Source organism: Triticum dicoccoides, chromosome 1B, assembly GCF_002162155.2.
Source record: "Triticum dicoccoides isolate Atlit2015 ecotype Zavitan chromosome 1B, WEW_v2.0, whole genome shotgun sequence".
Classification (NCBI taxonomy): Eukaryota; Viridiplantae; Streptophyta; class Magnoliopsida; order Poales; family Poaceae; genus Triticum; species Triticum dicoccoides.
The window spans coordinates 231,402,146-231,426,793 of record NC_041381.1 but is presented as its reverse complement, the minus strand read 5'-3'; positions in this window follow the sequence as shown (position 1 = coordinate 231,426,793).

Here is a 24,648-nt window from a genome sequence, read left to right as displayed (position 1 = left end):
GAAGGAACACTTCATATATTTCCCTTATTTCATTCATAAACATATCATTTTCATGGTCTAGCAAATATTGTTCTAACGGACCAGTAGGAGGCACGACAATAGAAGCAAGACCAATAATCTCATTCTTACTAGGTGATTCTTTATCACGGGGTTGTCTATGAAACTTAGCAAAATTAAACTCATGAGACATATCCCCTAAGCCAATTGTAACAATATCCTTTTCACAATCAATCCTAGCATTAACAATATTCAAGAAGGGTCTACCAAATATAATGGGACAAAAGTCATCTTGTGGGGAACCAAGAACAAGAAAATCAGCAGGATATTTAACTTTCCCACACAAGACTTCAACATCTCTAACAATCCTCACTGGCTTAATAGTGTCCCTATTGGCAAGCTTAATAGTAACATCAATACCTTCTATTTCAGCAGGTGCAATATCATGCATAATTTCTTTATATAAGTCATAGGGCATCGCACTAGCACTAGCACCCATATCACATAAGCCATGATAACAATGATCTCCTATTTTAACAGAAATAACAGGCATGCCTACAACATGTCTATGTATCTTAGCATCTGGTCTAGCAATATTAGCAGTCTCACCACAGAAATAAATAACATGCCCATCTAAATTATCATCCAAGAGATCTTTAACCATAGCAATACTAGGTTCAACTTTGATTTGCTCAGGAGGTGTATAAGTTCTAGTATTACTCTTACGAACAACAGTTGAGGTTTTAGCATGATCCTTTATCCTAACAGGAAAAGGTGGTTTCTCAACATAACTAGTAGGAACAATAGGATCATTATAAGTGATAGTCTTTTATTCAACTGTAATAGGTGCAACTACTTTTACTTCAACGGGAGGATTATATTTAAACCACTTCTCCTTAGGGAGATCAACGTGAGTAGCAAAAGATTCACAAAAAGCAGCTACTATCTCAGAGTCAAGTCCATACTTAGCGCTAAATCCACGAAAAGCATCGGTATCCATAAAAGATTTAACACAATCAAACTTAGGTGTTATACCTGACTCCTTACCATCATCGGAACCCCAATCTTCAGAGTTGCGTTTAATTATTTCCAATAATACCCACTTGAATTCAATAGTCTTCAGCATATAAGAACCAGCACGGGAAGTATCGAGCATGTTGCGATCATTAAGAGAAAGTCGAGCATAATTTTTTTGAATAATCATTTCTCTTGAAAGCTCATGATTGGGGCATGAATATAACATTGACTTAAGCCTCCCCCAAGCTTGAGCGATGCTTTCTCCTTCGCGAGGCTAGAAATTATATATGTAATTATGATCACAATAAACAAGATGCATAGGACAGAACTTCTGGTGAAATTCCAACTTCAATCGTTTATAATTCCAAGATCCCATATCATCACATAGCCTATACCATGTCAATGCATCTCCCTTCAAAGATAAAGGGAAGACCTTCCTTTTGACAACATCATCAGGAATACCTGCAAGCTTAAATAATCCACAAACTTCATCCACAAAGATCAGGTGTAAACCGGGATGCAATGTTCCATCTCCTGCAAAGGGATTAGCTAGCAGTTTCTCTATCATACCCGAAGGAATCTCAAAGTAAATATTTTCAGTAGGTTCAGTAGGTTGAGGAGCAACTCTTTGCTCTTCTGGTCGGGGTGAAGATACCCCGAACAAGCCCCTCAAAGGATTAGTTTCCATAGTAACAAGTGACAGAAAATTTCAGCACACTATATGAATGTTTCCTTACCAAGTTCCACTCACCAAAGGTGCTTCCCTCCCCGGCAACGGCGCCAGAAAAGAGTCTTGATGACCCACAAGTATAGGGGATCTATCGTAGTCCTTTTGATAAGTAAGAGTGTCGAACCCAACAAGGAGCAGAAGGAAATGACAAGCGGTTTTCAGTAAGGTTTTCTCTGCAAGCACTGAAATTGTAGGTAACAGATAGTTTTGTGATAAGATACATTGTAATGGGTAACAAGCAATGAAAGTAAATAAAGTGTAGCAAGGTGGCCCAATCCTTTTTGTAGCAAAGGACAAGCCTGGAAATTTATTATAATGAGAAAAGCGCTCCCGAGGACACATGGGAATTATCGTCAAGCTAGTTTTCATCACACTCATATGATTCACGTTCGGTACTTTGATAATTTGATATGTGGGTGGACTAGTGCTTGGATACTACCCTTACTTGGACAAGCATCCCACTTATGATTAACCCCTATTGCAAGCATCCGCAACTACAAAAGAAGTATTAAGGTAAACCTAACCACAACATTAGACATATGGATCCAAATCAACCCCTTACGAAGCAACGCATAAACTAGGGTTTAAGCTTCTGTCACTCTAGCAACCCATCATCTACTTATTACTTCCCAATGCCTTCCTCTAGGCCCAAATAATGGTGAAGTGTCATGTAGTCGATGTTCACATAACACCACTAGAGGAGAGACAACATACATCTCATCAAAATATCGAACGAATACCAAATTCACATGACTACTAATAGCAAGACTTCACCCATGTACTCAGGAACAAACGTAACTAATCACAAAGCATATTCATGTTCATGATCAGAGGAGTATTAATATGCATTAAGGATCTGAACATATGATCTTCCACCAAGTAAACCAATTAGCATCAACTACAAGGAGTAATCAACACTACTAGCAACCCACAGGTACCAATTTGTGGTTTTGATACGAGATTGGATACAAGAGATGAACTAGGGTTTTGAGAGGAGATGGTGCTGGTGAAGATGTTGATGGAGATTGACCCCCTCCCGATGAGAGGATTGTTGGTGATGACGATAGTGATGATTCCCCCCTCCCGGAGGGAAGTTTCCCCGGCAGAACAACTCCGCCGGAGCCCTAGATTGGTTCTGCCAAGGTTCCGCCTCGTGGCGGCAGAGTTTCGTCCCGTAAGCTTGCTTCTGGTTTTTTCCAGGGTAAAAGCCTTCATATAGCAGAAGATGGGCACCAGAGGGCCACCAGGGGGCCCAGGAGACATGAGGGCGCGCCTAGTAGGGGTGGGCGTGGCCCCCACCCTCCTGGCCAGGGTGTGGGCCCTCTCTGGTGTTTTCTTTGCTCAATATTTCTTATTAATTCCAAAATGACTTCCGTGGAGTTTTAGGAATTTTGGAGCTGTGCAGAATAGGTTTCCAATATTTGCTCCTTTTTCAGCCAGAATTCCAGCTGCCGGCATTCCCCCTCTTCATGGTAAACCTTGTAAAATAAGAGAGAATAGCCATAAGTATTGAGACATAATGTGTAATAACAACCCATAATGCAAGAAATATTGATATAAAAGCATGATGCAAAATGGATGTATTAGTAGCACCCCGCACGCTAGTAAATTGAGGGCACACTTCTTCCGTGTGAAGGACGCACTCGCGCACACTACACCACTGCGCAGCGACATGCACACGAGGACGCACTCGCGCACACCCAACACACAATACACACCAGCACACGTGTACACCGGTGTCGCCGCCGGCTGAGATGGACGACGAGGCAACCAACAAGCGGAGGCAGCTCGAGCCAAAACCGCATCCGGCGAGCCTGGACTTCATCAGTAGCCTCCCTGACGACATACTACTCATCATCATCGCCCTCCTCCCCACCAAACCTACCGTGCGGACCACCCTACTGTCCCAGCTATGGTGCCCCCTCCGGCGCCGCATCCCTGTCAACCTCACCGTCGACAGCTGCCTCTGCGATGGGGATTGCAAATGCATGGCCGCAGTCTCCAAGATCCTTGCATCGCACCCTGGGCTAGCCAGACGCCTTGACATCCGCATGTTCAATACCAACTGCAAGGTCCAAGCCAAGTTCGATGAGTGGTTCTTATCCGCCGCCCTAGATCAGCTCGAGGAGCTCATGTTTGAAGCTGGACGATGTCGCTCTTTGCCACCGTCTGCGCTCTGCCATACGCCAATGCTGCGCCGCGCCAGCTTCAGCTCCTGCTATTTCCCCAGATTAATGCCACGCCCACCCTTCTTCTCCCTCAACTCTAGCAGCTCGACCTCTTCGACATTGGCATCTTGAAGAAGGCTATGGAGCAACTGCTCCATGGCTGTACTGTGCTCGAGTACCTTCGTCTCCGGCTGATCCACGGGTTCATTAGCCTCCACATTGCCTCAACGAATCTCCTATGGATTTATGTGTCTTGCTGGCCCGCAACAAGACATTAATCGGGAAGAGATCACTTGAGCTGTTCCACATTATGGTCATTGACAATGCGCTTTTCCTTGAGAGATTGATTGCATCTAATCTATAAGGTCCAACAAAAATCAGGGTCATTGACGCGCCAAAATTGACAGTGTTGGTCTACTCGTCTGCCAAATTCTCCGAACTCGTTATTGGATCCATAATCGTTCAAGTACAACACTCATTTTCTTCTCCATCTTTTTGAAATTCACATTTTTAAATTTCTTCTTGATGTATTTACGACTGTCATCCAAAAAATGATCCCACAAGCTTGACCCAGTCTGTGCGCACAGTGAAGATCTCGGCAATAAAATCTACCGGCCCCAATCTAGATCAAGTTGTTGGATTCCTTAGATGCTTTCCGTGCACGGAGAAGCTACTCATCGAGGTGAAACTTATTTCCTATTGAATGGTAATCACAACGAAGTTCAATTTTTTTGTAATTTTCCCAAATTACGATGACAAGTGTAGTGTTCAAAACTGCATCTACACACTGCACGGAAAGAAATATTTTTAGTATTTTCCTCATGTGATCACCTGCATCTTTTTTTTGTACTAGTAGCCTAGGCTAGTCATAGTGGCAAGTAACTTAGACTAGTAACTCTATGGTTAACCTAAGAGCAAGTACTACCTCCGTCCTGGTTTACTCTTCATAATTTTTAGTATCAAATTTTGACCATAGATTTAATTGACAAAATGTTAATGCATGTCAGTAAACATTATACCGTTGGATTCGTATTTGAACATAATTTCAAATGGTGTTATTTTTGGTGACATGCATTGGCATTTTCTTAGGTGGATCTATGGTCAAAATTTTACACTAAATACTAGGTAGTACAAAAGTGGGCTATAACGACCCTCCACTATGTAGGCCAAAACACGTGCCAAATTCACTTTTGATGCATTTGGCATCGGTGCCCTCCATTGCTGACCCGGTGCCCCAAAAAAAGTTTAGGGCATCGGAGCACCTACTTGCTCTGGTGCCAAATTAACTCACGCAATGAAAAAACACTTGCATGGGAGAGGGAGAGGACTGAGACAATAAAAACACTTGTTTGGGAGAGGGAGAGGCTGGTGTAGTTGGTTTGATCGATTTGTTTATACATGTGGGTCTGTGTGCACAACGGTGTCAACTCTCTCACACTGCTAGAGCGGTGACAAAATCTTTTGATTTGACATCGATGTGTATTATCTGGCATAGTTTTGAGAAGTATGGCATCGGCCGCATAGTGGAAGGCAACAAATGCCCAAGCTCTTCACGTGCTCCTAGGAAAATGAGAGGAAAGAGAGAGAGAGAGAGAGAGAGAGAGAGAGAGTGAAAAATTATCACTAGCCTTAGAGCCAACCCTATAGCCAACCCTATCGTATGAGCGAATGATATTGGTACCTCTTGATGACACGACAATCTTATACAGCCAGCTTCTCTAATATGTTCTCTTCTTTTGCAGATAAAAAAAGACCGGAAAGTGAAAAATGTGCTGCACTATAACAATCTGATCGAATGCCTTGATCTCCATCTTACAGAAATCAATTTGATCGACTATCGAGGAACCACATCTGAGATTAAATTGGCCAGGTTCTTTGTTCTGGAGGCAAGTGTGCTCAGTGCAATGAGGTTTGGCGTTCTCTGGTGCAACAATGAATGGCGTGCTGATCACCGCAAGCGTCTAAGCCTAAATGACAAAGGCTCCGCAGAAGCTGAATTTGTTTTCGAAGCATCAAGTCACAAGAGACTCAAAAATTTTATTTGCCCATTAGTGACTTTTCAGGGCGGTGGATTTTAGTTTGTACGATACTGCTCCATCCACCTAAAGTAACAGAAGTTCTTACGTAAACTTCCTAATAATTCCCTCTTCGTAGGTGCAACATTACTCCTAGCATTTGTAATATCAGTCTGAAACTTGTAATATTACGACTGTCCAGCATGAGGTACTATGTTGCGATAAATGTTTGCGTGCATAGGTGTGGCAATGATATACCTATTACTCGAGTACAATATTTATCATTACTCATGGCAATGCATGGGAAATTATGTCAAACACGACTAGTTGTAAGCATGCTAGCTCTATAGCCATGACGATAGTGACTGCACATGGTGAGGCTGACTTTGGTATGCCAAACACACTGCATACACTCAGGTGTCATCTATGGCGTAGGGTCTTGTCACTTTATTGTGAGGAGCAGCACGTAATAATTTGACCAACGAATCGTACAGTACTACTACATTGGTAGTACTACTAGTACTACCACCGTCTGGATTTAGTATTTGACTAGCAATATCTAGTAATGCATGCCACAAAAAATATAGTACTCCCTCCATAAATAAATACATGGAGTATTGTTTTATTTGGTTTTGAATGTAGTTTCCAATGATATTATACACTCTCCCTTCCGGTAGATGGCTCAAATCTGAAATCTCATCAATTAGACTACTATTACAAAAACCAAATCCCTCCGTACTGGTGCAATAGTCATGTTACAAAAACCAAATAATCCCAAAACTTTTAGGCGTGATGCATTAACTACCCACCTCGTTCCCTATTTTTTGCCACAAAAAAATAAATCAACCAATAGGAGACATGGGGTGCATATGCATTCAATGACTTGAGACTACTTAGCACAACATGTAGTGCTCAATTCTCTGCATGCAATGACAATAATTACAAAATAAACATCAAGTTCTCTCTCTTTTCCCCAACTTGGTTTTGGTGAGATGACTATACTGCACTGGTACGGAGGGAGTAAGGGCCAAGGAGTATATGGCCAACACACATGAACGCAACACAGTCTACACTTCTCATATAACCAGTCCAATCTACGAAATCCTACGCACCTACGCACCCTAACCAAGGGCAAGAGTGATCACTCCAATCGCAAGATCAGTTGACTAGAAGCTAGACCCATGGAGGCGATGAGCGTGAGCATGAGTCACCTATGCCAGATGTTCCACGACGCCGGCCTACGGCCCGACACCGAGGAACATCTCCAGGTCGTGCTTCAGGCCGGCATGACGAGAGGCCTCTTGGACAACAACTTCGTCTCCTTGTTTGACTAGGTCCTCGTTGATGTCTACTACACAACCTTCTTCTTGTAGATGTTGTTGGGCCTCCAAGTGCAGAGATTTGTAGGACAGTAGCAAATTTCCCTCAAGTGGATGACCTAAGGTTTATCAATCCGTGGGAGGCGGTCTCTCTCAAACAACCCTGCAACCAAATAACAAAGAGTCTCTTGTGTCCCCAACACACCCAATACAATGGTAAATTGTATAGGTGCACTAGTTAGGCGAAGAGATGGTGATACAAGTGTAGTATGTATGGTAGATATAGGTTTTTGTAATCTGAAAATATAAAAACAACAAGGTATCTAATGATAAAAGTGAGCGAAAACGGTATTGCAATGCTTCAAAACAAGGCCTAGGGTTCATACTTTCACTAGTGCAAGTTCTCTCAATAATAATAACATAATTAGATCATAAAACAATCCCTCAATATGCAACAAAGAGTCACTCCAAAGTCACTAATAGCAGAGAACAAATGAAGAGATTATTGTAGGGTATGAAACCACCTCAAAGTTATTCTTTTCGATCAATCCATTGGGCTATTCCTACAAGTGTCACAAACAGCCCTACAGTTTGTAGTAAAATAACACCTTAAGACACAAATCAACCAAAACCCTAATGTCACCTAGATACTCCAATGTCACCTCAAGTATCCGTTGGTATGATTGTAGGATATGCATCACACAATCTCAGATTCATCTATTCAACCAACACAAAGAACTTCATAGAGTGCCCCAAAGTTTCTACCGGAGAGTCAAGACGAAAACGTGTGCCAACCCCTATGCATAGATTCCCAAGGTCACAGAACCCGCAAGTTGAACACCAAAACATACATCGAGTGAATCAATAGTATACCCCATTGTCACCACGGGTATCCCACGCAAGACATCATCAAGTGTTCTCAAATCCTTAAAGACTCAATCCGATAAGATAACTTCAAAGGGAAAACTCAATCCATTAAAAGAAGGTAGAGGGGGAGAAAAATCATAAGATCCAACTATGATAGCAAAGCTCGTGGTACATCAAGATCGTGCCAAATCAAGAACACGAGAGAGAGAGAGAGATCAAACACATAGCTACTGGTACATACCCTCGGCCCCGAGGGTGAACTACTCCCTCCTCATCATGAAGAGCGCCGGGATGATTGGCTACCGGTGATGGATCCCCCCTCCGACAGGGTGCCGGAATAGGGTCCCGATTGGTTTTTGGTGGCTACAAAGGCTTGCGGCGGCGGAACTCCCGATCTAGGTTATGTTTTGGAGGTTTGGGGATTTATAGGAGAGGTTGGCATCGAGAACAAGTCAGGGGCCCCACGGGAAGTCCACAAGGCACAGGGGCGCGCCCCAGGGGGTGGGCGCTCCCTCCACCCTCGTGGGGCCCATGGGCCTCCCCTCCGGTAACTCTTCGTTCCAGTATTTTTTATATTTTCCAAAAATATCTCCATTGATTTTTAGCACATTCCGAGAACTTTTATTTCTGCACAAAAAGAACACCATGGTAGTTCTGCTAAAAACAGCGTCAGTCCGGGTTAGTTCTAATCAAATCATACCAAAAACATGTAGAAATATTATAGACATGTCATGAATACATAAAAAATTATAGCTACGTTGGAGACGTATCAGCATCCCCAAGCTTAATTCCTGCTCGTCCTCGAGTAGGTAAATGATAAAAACAAATTTTTTGATGTGAAGTGCTACCTAACATATTTATCAACGTAATCTTCTTTATTGTGGCAAGAATATTCAGATCCAAAAGATTCAAAACAAAAGTTTAATATTGACATAAAAACAATAATACTTCAAGGATACTAACAAAGCAATCATGTCTTCTCAAAATAACATGGCCAAAGAAAGCTATCCGTACAAAATCATATTATCTGGCTATGCTCTATCTTCATCACACAAAATATTCAAATCATGCACAACCCCGGTTTCAGCCAAGCAATTGTACTTTAGTATTCTCAAACTTTTTCAATCTTCACGCAATACATGAGCGTGAGCCATGAACATAGCACTATAGGTGCAATAGAATGGTGGTTGTGGAGAAGACAAAAAGGAGAAGATAGTCTCACATCAACTAGGCGTATCAACGGGCTATGGAGATGCCCATCAATAGATATCAATGTGAGTGAGTAGGGATTGCCATGCAACGGATGCACTAGAGCTATAAGTGTATGAAAGCTCAAAAAGAAACTAAGTGGGTGTGGATCCAACTCGCTTGCTCATGAAGAACTAGGGCATTTTGAGGAAGCCCATCATTGGAATATACAAGCCAAGTTCTATAATGAAAAATTCCCACTAGTGACAACATAGGAGACTCTCTATCATGAAGATCATGGTGCTACTTTGAAGCACAAGTGTGGTAAAAGAATAGTCATTGCCCCTTCTCTCTTTTTCTCTCATTTTTTTGTTTTTTGGGCCTTCTCTTTTTTTGGCCTATATTTATTTATTTTTTATTTTTTGTCCAGAGTCTCATCCCGAATTGTGGGGGAATCATAGTCTCCATCATCCTTTCCTCATTGGGACAATTCTCTAATAATGAAGATCATCACACTTTTATTTAGTTACAACTCAAGAGTTACAACTCGATACTTAGAACAAAATATGACTCTATATGAATGCCTCCGGTGGTGTACTGGGATGTGCAATGATTCAAGAGTGACATGTATGAAAGAATTATGAACGGTGGCTTTGCCACAAATATGATGTCAACTACATGATCATGCAAAGCAATATGACAATGATGAAGCGTGTCATAATAAACGGAACGGTGGAAAGTTGCATGGCAATATATCTCGAAATGGCTATGGAAATGCCATAATAGGTAGGTATGGTGGCTGTTTTGAGGAAGGTATATGGTGGGTGTATGGTACCGGCGAAAGTTGCACGGCACAATACATGATAACAATGGTGGAAGGGTGAGAGTGCGTATAATCCATGGGCTCAACATTAGTCATAAAGAACTCACATACTTATTGCAAAAATCTACAAGTCACCAAAACCAAGCACTACGTGCATGCTCCTAGGGGAAGGGTTGGTAGGAGTTAAGCATCGCGCGATCCCGACCTCCACATAAAGGATTACAATCAATAAATAAATCAGGCTCCGACTTCATCACATAACGGTTCACCATATGTGCATGCTACGAGAATCACAAACTTTAACACAAGTATCTTTAAAATTCACAACTACTCACTAGCATGACTCTAATATCACCATCTTCATATCCCAAAACAATCATAAAGAATCAAACTTCTCATAGTATTCAATGCACTTTATATGAAAGTTTTTATTATATCCCTCTTGGATGCCTATCATATTCGGACTAAAATTCATGACCAAAGCAAATTACCATGCTGTTTAAGAGACTCTCAAAATAATATAAGTGAAGCATGAGAGTTCATCTATTTCTTCAAAATAAAACTACCATCCTGCTCTAAAAAGATATAAGTCAAGCACTAGAGCAAATGACAAACTACTCCAAAAGATATAAGTGAAGATCAATGAGTAGCCGAATAATTATACAACTATGTGAAGACTCTCTAACATTTAAGAATTTCTGATCTTGGGATATTATTCAAACATCAAGCAAAACAAAAATAAAACAAAATGATGCTCCAAGCAAAACACATATCATGTGGTGAATAAAAATATAGCTCCAAGTAAAGTTACCGATAAACGAAGACGAAAGAGGGGATGCCATCCGGGGCATCCCCAAGCTTAGGCTCTTGGTTGTCCTTGAATATTACCTTGGGTTGCCTTGGGAATCCCCAACCTTAGGCTCTTTCCACTCCTTATTCCATAGTCCATCGAATCTTTACCCAAAACTTGAAAACTTCACAACACAAAACTCAACAGAAAATTCGTAAGCTCCGTAGTATAAGAAAAGAAATCACCACTTTTGGTACTGTTGTGAACTCATTTTAAATTCATATTGGTGTAATAACTACTGTATTCCAACTTCTCTATGGTTTATACCCTCCGATACTACTCATAGATTCATCAAAATAAGCAAACAACACATAGAAAACAGAATCTGTCAAAAACAGAACAGTCTGTAGTAATCTGGAAACTTTCCATACTTATGTAACTCCAAAAATTCATAAATAAATTGGTGGATGTGAGGTATTTTTCTATTAAGCTTCTGCAAAAAGAATCAACTCAAAATCACTCTTCTGTAAAAAATGACAGCTAATATCATGAGCGCAAAGTTTCTGTTTTTTACAGCAAGATCACATTAACTTTCACCCAAGTCTTCCCAAAGGTTCTACTTGGCGCTTTATTGAAACAAAAGCTATAAAACATGATTACTACAGTATGTTAATCATTTGAACACACAAAAACAGTAGGGGTAAATGTTGGGTTGTCTCCCAACAAGCGCTTTTTTAATGCCTTTTTAGCTAGGCTTGACGATGACAATGATGCTCACATAAAAGATAAGAATTGAAACAGAATGGGAGCATCATGAAGCATATGACTAACACATTTAAGTCTAACCCACTTCCTATGCCTAGGGATTTTGTGAGCAAACAACTTATGGGAACAAGAATCAACTAGCATAGGAAAGCAAAACAAGCATAGCTTCAAGATTTTCAACACATAGAGAGGAAACTTGATATTATTGAACACGCATATACTCCTCCCTCATAATAATTTTCAGTAGAATCATGAATGAATTCCACAATATAACGATCACATAAAGCATTATTTTCATGATGCACAAGCATAGATTTCTTATTACTATCCACATAAGCAATTTTCTTCTCATGAATATTAGTGGGAGCATACTCAACAAAATAACTATCATGTGAGGCATAATCCAATTGAAAATTTAAATCAAGATGACAAGTTTCATGGTTATCATTATTCTTTATAGCATACATGTCATCACAATAATCATCATAGATAGCAACTTTGTTCTCATAATCAATTGGAACCTCTTCCGAAATAGTGGATTCATCACAAAATAAAGTCATGAACTCTCCAAATCCACTTTCATAATTATCACAATAAGATTCAATACCCTCCAAAATAGTGGGATCATTACTTCCTAAAGTTGACACTCTTACAAACCCACTTTCATCAATATAATCCTCATAAATAGGAGGCATGCTATCATCATAATAAATATTCTCATCAAAACTTGGGGGACTAAAAATATCATATTCATCAAACATAGCATCCCCAAGCTTGTGCCTTTGCATATCATTAACATATGGATATTCAAGGAATTCATACTAACAACATTGCAACCATGCTCATCATACAAAAATTTAGTGCCAAAATTTTTATAGATTTCTTCTTCTAGCACTTGAGCACAATTTTCCTTTCCATCATTTTCATGAAAGATATTAAAAAGATGAAGCATATGATACACCCTCAATTCCATTTTTTGTAGTTTTATTTTATAAACTAAACTAGTGATAAAACAAGAAACAATAAGATTCAGTTGCAAGATCTAAAGATATACCTTCAAGCACTCACCTCCCCGGTAACGGCGCCAGAAAAGAGCTTGATGTCTACTACACAACCTTCTTCTTGTAGACGTTGTTGGGCCTCCAAGTGCAGAGGTTTGTAGGACAGTAGCAAATTTCCCTCAAGTGGATGGCCTAAGGTTTATCAATCCGTGGGAGGCGGTCTCTCTCAAACAACCCTGCAACCAAATAACAAAGAGTCTCTCGTGTCCCCAGCACACCCAATACAATGGTAAATTGCATAGGTGCACTAGTTCGGCGAAGAGATGGTGATACAAGTGCAGTATGGATGGTAGATATAGGGTTTTGTAATCTGAAAACATAAAAACAGCAAGGTAACTAATGATAAAAGTGAGCGAAAATGGTATTGCAATGCTTCGAAACAAGGCCTAGGGTTCATACTTTCACTAGTGCAAGTTCTCTCAACAATAATAACATAACTAGATCATATAACAATCCCTCAATATGCAACAAAGAGTCACTCCAAAGTCACTAATAGAGGAGAACACACGAAGAGATTATTGTAGGGTACGAAACCACCTCAAAGTAATTCTTTCCAATCAATCCATTGGGCTATTCCTATAAGTGTCACAAACAGCCCTAGAGTTCGTAGTAAAATAACACCTTAAGACACAAATCAACCAAAACCCTAATGTCACCTAGATACTCCAATGTCACCTCAAGTATCCGTGGGTATGATTGTACGATATGCATCACACAATCTCAGATTCATCTATTCAACCAACACAAAGAACTTCATAGAGTGCCCCAAAGTTTCTACCGGAGAGTCAAGACGAAAACGTGTGCCAACCCCTATGCATGATTCCCAAGGTCACAGAACCCGCAAGTTGATCACCAAAACATACATCGAGTGAATCAATAGAATACCCCATTGTTACCATAGCTATCCCACGCAAGACATACATCAAGTGTTCTCAAATCCTTAAAGACTCAATCCGATAAGATAACTTCAAAGGGAAAACTCAATCCATTACAAGAAGGTAGAGGGGGAGAAATATCATAATATCCAACTATAACAGCAAAGCTCGCGGTACATCAAGATCGTGCCAAATCAAGAACACGAGAGAGAGAGAGAGAGAGAGAGAGAGAGAGAGAGAGATCAAACGCATAGCTACTGGTGTTGGGGAACGTAGTAATTTCAAAAAAAAATCCTACGCACATGCAAGATCATGGTGATGGCATAGCAACGAGAGGGGAGAGTGTTGTCCATGTACCCTCGTAGACCGTAAGCGGAAGCGTTATGACAACGCGGTTGATGTAGTCGTACGTCTTCACAATCCAACCGATCCAAGTACCGAACGTACGGTACCTCCGAGTTCAGCACATGTTCAGCTCGATGACGATCCCCGGGCTCCGATCTAGCAAAGCTTCGGGGATGAGTTCCATCAGCACGACGGCGTGGTGACGATGATGATGCTCTACCGGCGCAGGGCTTCGCCTAAACTCCGCGACGATATGACTGAGGTGGAATATGGTGGAGGGGGCACCGCACACGGCTAAGGAATGATCCGTGGATCAACTTGTGTGTCCATGGGGTGCCCCCCGCCCCCGTATATAAAGGAGCCAGGGGGGAGGAGGCGGCCGGCCAAGGAGGGCGCGCCAAGGGGGGAGTCCTACTCCCACCGGGAGTAGGACTCCCTTCTTTCCTAGTTGGAATAGGAGAAGGGGGGAAAGAGGAGGAAGAGGGGAAGGAAAGGGGGGGGGGGCGGCTCCCTTTCCCTTGTCCTATTCAAACTAGGAAGGGGAGGGGCGCGCGGCCCCCTCCTGCCTCCTTCCCTCTTCTCCCTCGAGGCCCATGTAGGCCCAATAACCCCCCGGGGGGTTCCGGTAACCTCCCGGTACTCCGGTAAAATGCCGATTTCACCCGGAACGATGCCGATGTCCAAATATAGGCTTCCAATATATCGATCTTTATGTCTCGACCATTTCGAGACTCCTCGTTACGTCCATGATCACATCCGGGACTCCGAACAAACTTCGGTACATCAAAACTTATAAACTCATAATAAAACTGTCATCGTAATGTTAAGCGTGTGGACCCTACGGGTTCGAGAACTATGTAGACATGACCTAGAACTATTCTCGGTCAATAACCAATAGCGGAACCTGGATGCCCATATTGGTTCCTACATATTCTACGAAGATCTTTATCGGTCAAACCGCATAACAACATACGTTGTTCCCTTTGTCATCGGTATGTTACTTGCCCGAGATTTGATCGTCGGTATCCAATACCTAGTTCAATCTCGTTACCGGCAAGTCTCTTTACTCGTTCCCTAATGCATCATCCTGTAACCAACTCATTTGGTCACATTGCTTGCAAGGCTTATAATGATGTGCATTACCGAGAGGGCCCAGAGATACCTCTCCGACAATCGGAGTGACAAAACCTAATCTCGAAATACGCCAACTCAACATGTACCTTTCGGAGACACCTGTAATACTCCTTTATAATCACCCAGTTACGTTGTGACGTTTGGTAGTACCCAAAGTGTTCCTCCGCTAAACGGGAGTTGCATAATTCTCATAGTTACAAGAACATGTATAAGTCATGAAGAAAGCAATAGCAATATACTAAACAATCAAGTGCTAGGCTAATGGAATGGGTCATGTCAATCACATCATTCTCCTAATGATGTGATCCCATTAATCAAATGACAACACATGTCTATGGTTAGGAAACATAACCATCTTTGATTAATGAGCTAGTCAAGTAGAGGCATACTAGTGACTATATGTTTGTCTATGTATTCACACATGTATCATGTTTCCGGTTAATACAATTCTAGCATGAATAATAAACATTTATCATGAAATAAGGAAATAAATAATAACTTTATTATTGCCTCTAGGGCATATTTCCTTCAGTCTCCCACTTGCACTAGAGTCAATAATCTAGTTCACATCGCCATGTGATTTAACACTAACATTTATATCTGTATATGATTAACACCCATAATTCACATCGTCATGTGACTAACACCCAAAGGATTTACTAGAGTCAATAATCTAGTTCACATCGCTATGTGATTAACACCCAAAGAGTACTAAGGTGTGATCATGTTTTGCTCATGAGAGAAGCTTTAGTCAACGGGTCTGTCATATTTAGAGCCGTATGTATTTTGCAAATATTCTATGTCTACAATGCTCTGCACGGAGCTACTCTAGCTAATTGCTCCCACTTTCAATATGTATCCAGATTGAGACTTAGAGTCATCTGGATCGGTGTAAAAGCTTGCACCGATGTAGCTTTTACAACGAACTCTTTTATCACCTCCATAATCGAGAAACATCTCCTTAGTCCTCACTAAGGATATTCTTGACCGCTGTCCAGTGATCTACTATTAGATCAAAATTGTATTCCTTTTGCCAAACTCAGAGCAAGGTATACAATATGTCTGGTTCACAACATAGCATACTTTATAGAACCTATGACTGAGGCATAGGGAATGACTTTTCATTCTCTTTCTATTTTCTGCCATGGTCGGGTCTTGAGTCTTACTCAACTTCACACCTTGCAACACAGGCAAGAACTCCTTCTTTGACTGTTCCATTTTGAACTATTTCAAAAATTTCTCAAGGCATGTATTCATTGAAAAATCTTATCAAACATTTTGATCTATCTATATAGATCTTGATGCTCAATGTGTAAGCAGCTTCACCGAGGTCTTTCTTTGAAAGAACTCCTTTCAAACACTCCTTTATGCTTTGCAGAATAATTCTACATTATTTCCGATCAACAATATGTCATTCACATATACTTATCAGAAATGCTGTAGTGCTCCCACTCACTTTCTTGTAAATACAGGCTTCACCGTAAGTCTGTACAAAACTATATGCTTTGATCAACTTATCAAAGCGTATATTCCAACTCTGAGATGCTTGCACCAGTCCATTGATGGATCGCTGGAGCTTGCACATTTTGTTAGCACCTTTCGGATCGACAAAAACTTCTGGTTGTATCATATACAACTCTCCTTTAAGAAAACCATTAAGGAATGCAGTTTTGACATCCATTTGCCAGATTTCATAAAATGTGGCAATTGCTAACATGATTCAGACAGACTTAAGCATCAATACGAGTGAGAAAATCTCATTGTATTCAACACCTTGAACTTGTTAAAAACCTTTCGCAACAAGTCGAGGTTAGTAGATAGTAACACTACTATCAGTGTCTGTCTTCCTCTTGAAGATCCATTTATTTAACATGGCTTGCTGATCATCGAGCAAGTCAATCAAAGTCCATACTTTGTTCTCATACATGGATCATATCTCAGATTTTATGGCCTCAAGCCATTTCGTGGAATCTGGGCTCATCATCGCTTCCTCATAGTTCGCAGGTTCATCATGGTCTAGTAACATGACTTCCAGAACATGATTACTGCACCACTCTGGTGCGGATCTTACTCTGGAAGACCTACGAGGTTTGGTAGTAACTTGATCTGAAGTTTCATGATCATCATCATTAACTTCCTCACTAATTGGTGTAGGAATCACTGGAACTGATTTCTGTGATAAACTACTTTCCAATAAGGGAGCAGGTACATTTACCTCATCAAGTTCTACTTTCCTCCCACTCACTTCTTTCGAGAGAATAGAAAGGATCCATCTTAGCAACGAATAACTTGCCTTTGGATTTGTGATAGAAGGTATACCCAATAGTTATCCTTTGGGTATTCTATGAAGATGCTCTTCTCCGATTTGGGTTCGAGCTTATCAGGTTGAAAACCTTTTTCATATAAGCATCGCAACTCCAAACTTTAAGAAACGACAGCTTAGGTTTACTTCTAAACCATAGTTTATACGATGTCGTCTCAACGGATTTAGATGGTGCCCTTTTAACGTGAATGCAGGTGTCTCTAATGCATAACCCCAAAACGATAATGGTAAATCAGTAAGAGACATCATAGATCGCACCATATCCAATAAAGTGCGGTTACGACGTTCGTACACACCATAATGTTGTGGTGTTCCAGGTGGCGTGAGCTGTGAAACTATTCCACATTGTTTTAATTAAAGACCAAACTCGTAACTCAAATATTCGTCTCCGCGATCAGATCGTAGAAACTTTATTTTCTTGTTATGATGATTTTTCCACTTCACTCTGAAATTCTTTGAACCTTTCAACTATTTCAGACTTATGTTTCATCAAGTAGATATACCCATATCTGCTCAAATTATCTTGTGAAGGTCAGAAAATAACGATACTTGCCACGAGCATCAACACTCATTGGATCGCATACATCGGTATGTATTATTTCCAATAAGTCAGTAGCTCGTTCCATTGTTCCGAAGAACGGAGTTTTAGTCATCTTGCCCAAAAGGCACGGTTCGCAAGCATCAAATGATTCATAACCAAGTGATTTCGAAAATCCATCTTTATGGAGTTTCTTCATGCGCTTTACACCGATATGACCCAAACGGCAGTGCCACAAATAAGTTGCACTATCATTATTAACTTTGCATCTTTTGACATCAATATTATGAATATGTGTATCACTACGATCGAGATCCAACAAACTATTTTCATTGGGTGTATGACCATTGAAGGTTTTATTCATGTAAACAGAACAACAATTATTCTCTGACTTTAAATGAATAACCGTATTGCAATAAACATGATCAAATCATATCCATGCTCAACGCAAACGCCAAATAACATTTATTTAGGTTTAACACTAATCCCGAAAGTATTTGGAGTGTGCGATGATGATCATATCAATCTTGGAACTACTTCCAACACTCATCGTCACTTCCCCTTCAACTAGTCTCTGTTTATTCTATAACTCCTGTTTCGAGTTACTAATCTTAGCAACCGAACAAGTATCAAATACTCAGGGGCTACTATAAACACTAGTAAGGCACACATCAATAACCTGTATATCAAATATACCCTTGTTCACTTTGCCATCCTTCTTATCCACCAAATATTTAGGGCATTTCCGCTTCCAGTGACCATTTCCTTTGCAGTGTAAGCACTCAGTTTCAGGCTTTGGTCCAGCTTTGGTCTTCTTCACGGGAGTGACAACTTGTTTGCCATTCTACTTGAAGCTTCCCTTTCTTTCCCTTTGCCCTTTTCTTGAAACTAGTGGTCTTGTCAATTATCAACACTTGATGCTCTTTCTTGATTTCTACCTTCGTTGATTTCAACATCACGAAGAGCTTGGGAATCACTTTCGTCATCCTTTGCATATTATAGTTCATCACAAAGTTCTACTAACTTGGTGATGGTGACTAGAGAATTCTGTCAATCACTATTTTATCTGGAAGATTAACTCCCACTTGATTCAAGCGATTGTAGTACCCAGACAATCTGAGCACATGCTCACTAGTTGAGCGATTCTCCTCCATCTTTTAGCTATAGAACTTGTTGGAGACTTTATATCTCTCAACTCGGATATTTGCTTGAAATATTAACTTCAACTCCTGGAACATCTCATATGGTCCATGACGTTCAAAAACGTCTTTGAAGTCCCGATTCTAAGTCATAAAGCATGGTGCACAAAACTATCAAGTAGTCATCATATTGAGCTAGCCAAACATTCATAACGTCTGCATCTGCTCCTGCAATAGGTCTGTCACCTAGTGGTGCATTAAGGACATAATTCTTCTGTGCAGCAATGAGGATAAACCTCAGATCACGGATCCAATCCGCATCATTGCTACTAACATCTTTCAACACAATTTTCTCTAGGAACATATCAAAATAAACATATGAAAGCAACAACGCAAGCTATTGATCTACAACATAATTTGCAAAAATACTACCAGGACTAAGTTCATGATAAATTAAAGTTCAATTAATCATATTACTTAAGAACTCCCACTTAGAAAGACATCCCTCTAATCCTCTAAGTGATTACGTGATCCATATCAACTAAACCATGTCCGATCATCACGTGAGATGGAGTAGTTTCAATGGTGAACATCACTATGTTGATCATATCTACTATATGATTCACGTTCGACCTTTCGGTCTCCGTGTTTCGAGGCCATATCTGTATATGCTAGGCTCGTCAAGTTTAACCTGAGTATTCCGCGTGTGCAACTGTTTTGCACCCCTTGTATTTGAACGTAGAGCCTATCACACCCGATCATCACGTGGTGTCTCAGCACGAAGAACTTTCGCAACGGTGCATACTCAGGGAGAATACTTCTTGATAATTAGTGAGAGATCATCTTAAATGCTACCGTCAAACAAAACAGAATAAGATGTATAACAGATAAACATCATATGCAATCAAAATATGTGACATGATATGGCCATGATCATCTTGCGCCTTTGATCTCCATCTCCAAAGTACTGTCATGATCTCTATCGTCACCGGCACAACACCATGATCTTCATCATCTTGATCTATATCAATGTGTCGTCACATGGTCGTCTCGCCAACTATTGCTCTTGCAACTATTGCTATCGCATAGCGATAAAGTAAAGCAATTATTTGGTACTTGCATCTTATGCAACAAAGAGACAACCATAGGGCTTCTGCCAGTTGCCGATAACTTCAACAAAACATGATCATCTCATACAACAACTTATATCTCATCACGTCTTGACCATATCACATCACAACATGCCCTGCAAAAACAAGTTAGACGTCCTCTACTTTGTTGTTTCAAGTTTTACGTGGCTGCTACGGGCTTAGCAAGAACCGTTCTTACATACGCATCAAAACCACAATGATAGTTTGTCAAGTTGGTGCTGTTTCAACCTTCGCAAGGACCGGGCGTAGCCACACTCGGTTCAACTAAAGTTGGAGAAACAGACACCCGCTAGTCACCTGTGTGCAAAGCACGGCGGTAAAACCAGTCTCGCGTAAGCGTACGCGTAATGTCGGTCCGGGCCGCTTCATCCAACAATACCATCGAACCAAAGTATGACATGCTGGTAAGCAGTATGACTTGTATCGCCCACAACTCACTTGTGTTCTACTCGTGCATATAACATCAACGCATAAAACCTAGGCTCGGATGCCACTGTTGGGGAACGTAGTAATTTCAAAAAAAAATCCTACGCACATGCAAGATCATGGTGATGGCATAGCAACGAGAGGGGAGAGTGTTGTCCACGTACCCTCGTAGACCGTAAGCGGAAGCGTTATGACAACGCGGTTGATGTAGTCGTACGTCTTCACGATCCGACCGATCCAAGTACCGAACATATGGCACCTCCGAGTTCAGCACACGTTCAGCTCGATGACGATCCCCGGGCTCCGATCCAGCAAAGCTTCGGGGATGAGTTCCTTCAGCACGACGGCGTGGTGACGATGATGATGCTCTACCGGCGCAGGGCTTCGCCTAAACTCCGCGACGATATGACCGAGGTGGAATATGGTGGAGGGGGGCACCACACACGGCTAAGGAACGATTCGTAGATCAACTTGTGTGTCCATGGGGTTCCCCCCGCCCCCGTATATAAAGGAGCCAGGGGGGAGGAGGCGGCCGGCCAAGGAGGGCGCGCCAAGGGGGGAGTCCTACTCCCACCGGGAGTAGGACTCCCTTCTTTCCTAGTTGGAATAGGAGAAGGGGGGAAAGAGGAGGAAGAGGGGAAGGAAAGGGGAGGGGAGCCGCCCCCTTTCCCTTGTCCTATTCGGACTAGGAAGGGGAGGCGCACGCGGCCCCCTCCTACCTCCTTCCCTCTTCTCCCTCGAGGCCCATGTAGGCCCAATAACCCCCCGGGGGGTTCCGGTAACCTCCCGGTACTCCGGTAAAATGCCGATTTCACCCGGAACGATTGCAATGTCCAAATATAGGATTCCAATATATCGATCTTTATGTCTCGACCATTTCGAGACTCCTCGTTACGTTCGTGATCACATCCGGGACTCCGAACAAACTTCGGTACATCAAAACTTATAAACTCATAATAAAACTGTAATCGTAACGTTAAGCGTGTGGACCCTACGGGTTCGAGAACTATGTAGACATGACCTAGAACTATTCTCGGTCAATAACCAATAGCGGAACCTGGATGCCCATATTGGTTCCTACATATTCTACGAAGATCTTTATCGGTCAAACCGCATAACAACATACGTTGTTCCCTTTGTCATCGGTATGTTACTTGCCCGAGATTTAATCGTCGGTATCCAATACCTAGTTCAATCTCGTTACCGGCAAGTCTCTTTACTCGTTCCGTAATGCATCATCCCGTAACCAACTCATTTGGTCACATTGCTTGCAAGGCTTATAATGATGTGCATTACCGAGAGGGCCCAGAGATACCTCTCCGACAATCGGAGTGATAAAACCTAATCTCGAAATACGCCAACTCAACATGTACCTTTCGGAGACACCTATAGTACTCCTTTATAATCACCCAGTTACGTTGTGGCGTTTGGTAGTACCCAAAGTGTTCCTCCAGTAAACGGGAGTTGCATAATTCTCATAGTTACAGGAACATGTATAAGTCATGAAGAAAGCAATAGCAATATACTAAACGATCAAGTGCTAGGCTAACGGAATGGGTCATGTCAATCACATCATTCTCCTAATGATGTGATCCCATTAATCAAATGACAACACATGTCTATGGTTAGGAAACATAACCATCTTTGATTAATGAGCTAGTCAAGTAGAGGCATACTAGTGACTATATGTTTGTCTATGTATTCACACATGTATCATGTTTCCGGTTAATACAATTCTAGCATGAATAATAAACATTTATCATGAAATAAGGAAATAAATAATAACTTTATTATTGCCTCTAGGGCATATTTCCTTCAACTGGTACATACCCTCAGTCCCGAGGGTGAACTACTCCCTCTCGTCATGGAGAGCGTCGGGATGATGAAGATGGCCACCGGTGATGGATCCCCCCTCCGGCAGGGTGCCGGAATAGGGTCCCGATTGGTTTTTGGTGGCTACAGAGGCTTGCGGCAGCGGAACTCCCGATCTAGGTTATGTTTTGGAGGTTTTGGGATTTATAGGAGAGGTTGGCGTCAAGAACAAGTCATGGGGCCCAACAAGAAGTCCACGAGGCACAGGGGCGTGCCCTCCACCCTCGTGGGGCCCATGGGCCTCCCCTCCGGTAACTCTTCGTTCCCGTATTTTTTATATTTTCCAAAAAACATCTCGTTGATTTTCAGCGCATTCCGAGAACTTTTATTTCTGCACAAAAACAACACCACGGTAGTTCTGCTGAAAACAATGTCTGTCCGGGTTAGTTCTAATCAAATCATACCAAAATCATGTAGAAATATTATAAACATGGCATGAATACATCAAAAATTATAGATACGTTGGAGATGTATCACTTGTCAGCTTCCTCGGCAAGTTCACCGTCGTTAAGAAGCTCGCGGACGACCTTGACACACGCCTCCAACCCACGCGCCTTGGATCTGCGATGCCCGCCACCCTCAATGACCTCTATGGTGATAACCTCTTCGACACACTAGTGGCCCTGTGACTGCCCGCCGTCGCACCGGAGAATGTCCACCTCTAGGTCACGCTCGCCGCGCAGCACCTAGCATAGCAAGACACCATCGACATAATCATCCACATCTATGAGCAAATCGTCCACACGGACTACTACGTGCCAGAGGAGGACGATAGGACGCTGACCTTCTTGGAGCGTAGGGCAACCTTGGACAACATTGTTTAGAAGCACGTTGAGCTCACCGCCAACACCGCTACTCCTCACACATCGGTTAGTGACCCAGTGCACTAGGGAGAGAGGATGTCTGTCGGTGTCAAAACCGGCGGATCTCGGGTAGGGGGTCCCGAACTGTGCGTCTAGGCGGATGGTAACAGGAGACGAGGGACACGATGTTTTTACCCAGGTTCGGGCCCTCTTGATGGAGGTAAAACCCTACGTCCTGCTTGATTAATATTGATGATGTGGGTTACAAGAGTAGATCTACCACGAGATCAAGGAGGCTAAACCCTAGAAGCTAGCCTATGGTATGATTGTTGTTCGTCCTATGGACTAAGGCCATCCGGTTTATATAGACACTGGAGAGGGCTAGGGTTACACAGAGTCGGTTACAAAGGTAGGAGATCTACATATCCGTATCGCCAAGCTTGCCTTCCACGCCAAGGAAAGTCCCATCCGGACACGGGACGAAGTCTTCAATCTTGTATCTTCATAGTCTTGGAGTCCGGCCGATGATGATAGTTCGGCTATCCAGACACCCCCTAGTCCAGAACTCCCTCAGTAGCCCCTGAACCAGGCTTCAATGACGACGAGTCCGGCGCGCATGTTGTCTTCGACATTGCAAGGCGGGTTCCTCCTCCGAATAATTTATAGAAGATTGTGAACACCAGGATAGTGTCCAGCTCTGCAAAATAATTTCCACATACCGCCGTAGAGAGAATAATATTCACAGAAGTTCAATCTGCTGATGCATTCCGTGGCGTGACGTCACACCACAACCAAGCCTTTATTTGAAACATTTTTATTGTACCACTTCAGCGCGTTTAGCAAAGCGGTTTCCTTTGCACGTCTTGTCGAAGCAGAGATCGTGTTCCCCTTATTGCGGGATTCCCATCAATACGGACGTGGGTAACCCAACCGCGCCTGTTGCCATGCCCCCTCCATCGAAGGCGGGTTCCAAACGGTCATGGGGACGGCTCTTAGTATTCTTCCTCTTTATAATGAGACCAAGGCCCATTCTTTTTATTCAATCCTCTATCGAATCCGCCCCTCTCCCTGAGTTCCAACACCCAGGGCTCCGAATTCAGGTACCTTCGATCCTCGACAATGTCCGGTCCTGATCTACGAGGCCGGTGGATGTCCTCCTCCGTCACGGAGGAGGACGTGCTAAAGCTGAGAGATGCCAGGTATTTAACCTACGAGATTTCGCATAGGCTGCCTGCCCGAGGGCAAGTTATCCCAACTCTCGAGCCTGGCGAGATCGTCATGTTCATGTCTCACTTCCGTCGG